This window comes from Protomyctophum parallelum (genome assembly GCF_964188405.1).
Source record: "Protomyctophum parallelum genome assembly, chromosome: 8".
Lineage (NCBI taxonomy): Eukaryota > Metazoa > Chordata > Actinopteri > Myctophiformes > Myctophidae > Protomyctophum > Protomyctophum parallelum.
In genome coordinates this window covers 46,824,106-46,828,807 of record NC_139703.1, presented here as the reverse complement: position 1 = coordinate 46,828,807, position 4,702 = coordinate 46,824,106, and the positions used below count along the sequence as shown (strand labels likewise).

Genomic DNA, 4,702 nt, shown 5'->3' with positions numbered 1-4,702 from the left:
CAAAACAGTGAAGCCACTATATAACATTCTCTTCCCGAGCATAGATCTGCTCGGTGGCGTATATTCCATCGGGACTCATTTGCGGCTCGGCATAGCCTATAGCCTACACGCGGCCGTTCTTGTCTGACAAGCGTTCAGACAGAGGAATAATTATAACTTATCATAGGCTACATTTCAGATGATTTCACATTACTAATACGATTATGATTTATGAAGACAGGCACAGCGCATAATGACTTTGTTGGTTGAAGGTTCCAATCAACTGGCTACAATTGTGAACAATTAAGTTATAGACTAACTTTTTCCCCCATCAAGGGCGCGCGTATGTGAGTCGCCAACAAAGCAAAAACATTAAATAAAATTAAACTACATGGAAGCGGGCGTGTATCAATAGCAGAGACACAAGGCCATGCTATACGTGGATTATATAGGCTATAAAGATATAGCCTGCCCTACTGTAAAAACTTATACGCGCATAGGATAGGCTAGAATATATCAAGAATGAAAAATTTCGGTAAAAAAAACTAAAATATAGCCTAAAGTAAAATATTTATAATATTAATAAGCTTAGCTATTGCTTTTTGCTTCTTACTTTGTTTAAATAATGGTGTGATTAGGCTATATCTAGTCGATTTACTAGCTTTGATTTTGTCACACAAAATGAAAATGCATCTGCCTTTAGGCCTACATTGAATTAAATAGGCTATCTGGCTATGCATTCAATAAAAAAAGGTCAAATAGTCTAGGCTACATCATTCATTAAGCAAATGCCATCAAGCAACAACACTGACCTGACCTACCTGCTTGTTTCAGATATCCGAAATTAACTTCAGACTGACTCCTCCTTATAAATCAACGAGTCAAAAAAGAAATTCCAATCAGATTGTCGCCCTTCGTCTCTGGTTGAAATGAATAAATTCCGTGTGCCGTTTCTGGACGGTCTTCTACACCTGAGCGCAGCAGCGTGTCTTTATCATAGCCTACTGACCCACAGTTGTCAGTCATGTAGCAAGGTAAAGTTGAAAGCAAATGTGCTGGTTTCGTCTTTTGCAAGAGCGAGTGCCAGTACACTGTGGCATGTCCAGAATTGCAGCTCCTAAAATGTAATGTATTCCTTATTGTGGTACGGGGTCCAACCTCGCAGCGAATGTCACTCTTGAAAGTTAGGCGCTCTTGACTGTAGAGGAGAAGCATGCTCCGTTCCGCGCTAGCAGGTGGATGCACAGCCTGGGCTATTTGCCTTAAACACACCCACGGGGCGGTCAGTATGTTGCTGCCACCGCCCATTCACCACGCCTCCAAACAGACAGCCAAGGTTAAGCTATCATCTATAATATAACAGACAGTGTGTTCGCTCTCTCTCTCTCTCTCTCTCTCTCTCTCTCTCTCTCTCTCTCTCTCTCTCTCTCTCTCTCTCTCTCTCTCTCTCTCTCTCTCTCTCTCTCTCTCTCTCTCTCTCTCTCTCTCTATCTCTCTCTCTCTCTCTCTCTCTCTCTCTCTCTCTCTCTCTCTCTCTCTCCTCTCTCTCTCTCTCTCTCTCTCTCTCTCTCTCTCTTTATACTAAAACATTACAGTTATGTCATATTATGCTATGTAATGTATAAGGTACAGTATCTTACCTGTTCCCTTTGATATTGTTCTGACTGACTAATACTATTTTGGAGCAGATTGCCCAAACTGTAAACTACTTTTGGTACCAAAAGCTTTTTAAATCTTAAATCTTAAAAACAAACTAAAAAATGCAAAATCTCAAATATATAAAATATTTAAAAAATGTATTTAAAAAATACTAAAACAGTCTGTAACAAGCAAAAATACCAGCAAGTTTTATTGAAACTGTTGTCTTATTGTAATCTTACTTGCTATGGTGGTCATTCATGTTCATATATATTGTTATATTTATTGTCATGTCACTTATTGGTGTTAGTGAATCACCTGCCCATGCAGTCGTCATCAGTCACGTGATGTGACGACTGGGTTTAAAAAGGGAGTTGTCACATATACTGCCGATTTATCACCTGATGAAGGCCGTTCACGGCCGAAACGTTGTGTATTAATTATGGTGTTTTGAATAAAAAGCAAACACCTCTAAGGTACAGTATGTGTCATGAGGAAAACTGACATATTGAAAATAACTTCATTGACATTTAACCACTTGAACCCCAGCATCCCTATATTCTGGGGGGAACATTGACAAAAATAGCAGATCTAAGCCTGTGACTTGTGGGCTTGTAGTTCAGCTATTTTTGGCAAGGAGGTTTGGTGGTAGCCTGGCTAATAAGCCAGCCAGGCTATAGGTGGTCCATCTTACTCCATCTTGCAAAGTGGTTAAAATGAAGTAACATTGATAAATTCCAAATATTATCAAAGTATTCTGCTGAACCCCCTGCTGAACCCCTGGTCACGGCACCCACTTTGAGAACCAGTGATATTGTACTTAGGCCAGTAGGCAGGCCTACATTAGCTGACTGTCATGTCGTCTAAAGCAAGTTTATTTAGGGTGGCCCATAACGGCTTAGGATTTTTAAAAACCATTTAAGATCACAAATTATATTGCGACCAAAGGTCGCAATATAGAATCGTGCATTTCCCGTCTGTGTGTGTTGGTTGGTTGGTTGGTTGGTCGGGGTGAGAGAGCACGTGACATCGTCAGGGATGGAGCTTGTGTATATATGGTGATTTTCGGTGTGCCAGTACAGTGACAGTACAGTACAGTACAGTACAGTATAGGGTACAGTAGAGGGACCCCTACACAATTTACAATTTACAATTTAGGCATTTAGCAGACGCTCTTAATCCAGAGCGATTTACATTAAGCAAGAACAAAAAGAATGGGAATACATCACATAAAAAGCATTTATCATGAAACATGCGTAAGCTAAGAAAGTAACAGTGGAATATCTATATAATGAAACTATACTATATATATTATACTATGCTATACATATGTACTATGACGTGCTATGACTACATACAATGCAATTATAGTGCTGTCTACATAACATGCTATAAGTCTGTATCAAATGCTATCTAAGTCTACAGAAATGCTATCTAAGGGGGTAGGGTAAGTGCTATGGGCCATGATGGAGTCTGAAAAGGTGGGTTTTCAGACTACGGCGGAAGATTGGGAGTGATGCTGCAGTTCTGACTGCAATGGGAAGTGCATTCCACAGTTTTGGAGCCAGAAGGGAGAAGAGTTTGGGACATGTGGAGCGTTGTCCCGGCGTTTTTAGTGAGGGTACTTCCAGCTTCCCTGCGTTGGCTGATCTGAGGGCGCGGGAGGGTTTGTAGGGTTCAATCATACTTGCAAGATATGGGGGAGCCATACCTTTGTGTTGCTTTGAATGCCAGCATCAGAGTTTTGTATTCTGTGCGGGCAGCGACCGGGAGCCAGTGGAGGGAGCGGAGCAGGGGGGAGACATGTGAGAATTTTGGCTGGTTGAAGACCAAGCGAGCTGCGGCATTTTGGATCAGTTGGAGAGGCATAAGTGCACATGCTGGTAGGCCAGTAAGGAGGGAGTTACAATAGTCGACACGGTAACTCTGTCATTTCTCAACCGTTTCGGACGCGGGGCAGCTCGCCACAATCGGGCCGGCACCCTGGGTGCATTCCTGTGGGTCAGTACAGTGACAGTACAGTACAATACAGTAGAGGGTACAGTAGAGGGACCCCCACACGGTAACTCTGTCATTTCTCAACTGTTTCGGACGCGGGGTGGCATGAGTCACCTCACTGGACGCAGTTGAAAATCCTTGTCCTTCAGCACGCTGGGCAAGACCTACGCAGAATCAGTTTTCATTCACCGTGAAAGAAACATGTGTTGTGATTGGTCGAAAAGATTGATGGATGATTCTGCCCGACACTTCCGCCGATACAGTCTCTGACGGTCTCTGACATGGAGCTAAATGTTTATTTGGCTGCCATTTTTGTTTTTTGCTTCCTCTTTTATTTTTTTAATTGCATGTGAATGTGTTTTTTTAGAATGTCAGGCAACTTCTCTTAACATCTTAAGCTAAAGTAACTTTGAAGATATATGGTGTCTTTGGGCTTAAACTTTTAGTTCTGTTCATTCCAATTAATATTTGACCTGTAGGTCATATTTCAATGACTTTGGACACACACAGACAATGTAATAAATGTTGGATCCATCTCATAAAAAATGGAAAGTCTTATCTTGGTCTTGTACTCAATAAGAGTGAGGGGCGTAATTCAATGCTTGGAAAATGTGCCTTAAAATGCCTCAAATTTAAATTTCCTTCCCATTGAAACACTGATTGGGCACTTTAAAATCATTGGGTAAAGTCTTGCCTGTAAGGACATTCTAAACATAATGAGAGAATTAAACATTTTCTCATTTTTAATCATATTCCATTCACTGTGCTTTCTCACCTGATTTATCTGTTCCTCACTCAATCTCACAATTTAAATTACTTGCATTTGCTTCACCATATTAAGCCTGTCTTGAGAGCTCAATATATTTTTTAAGTGTTCTGCAGAATCAATGTGGTCGAAAGAAGCCGTCCCTCTCAAGTTTTCATCCATATGAAGTACTAAAGTTCACTCTCTACTCATCACTCTCAGTTCTGACGCACAATAACGAATCTTTTTCAAAGTGACTTGGCAGAGGTGAAATAGAAAAAAGGATCACTGATGAGTCAAAGTGGACTGCTTCCTCTTCAGGACAACTTAGCTATTCAGTAA

The 4,702-nt window shown here is 41.0% G+C and overlaps 1 protein-coding gene across 4 annotated transcripts in view; it reads right to left on the bottom strand.

Moving 5' to 3' along the window:
- Positions 1-1,168, bottom strand: part of sema3fb (sema domain, immunoglobulin domain (Ig), short basic domain, secreted, (semaphorin) 3Fb) — a 70,494-nt gene extending 69,326 nt beyond the window's left edge. For all 4 annotated transcript variants that reach the window (XM_083770744.1, XM_083770743.1, XM_083770746.1 and 1 more), the window contains exon 1: positions 801-1,168. The gene's annotated coding sequence lies outside the window, so the exon portion shown is untranslated. The remainder of the gene's footprint in view (positions 1-800) is intronic.
- Positions 1,169-4,702: the final 3,534 nt, after the last annotated feature.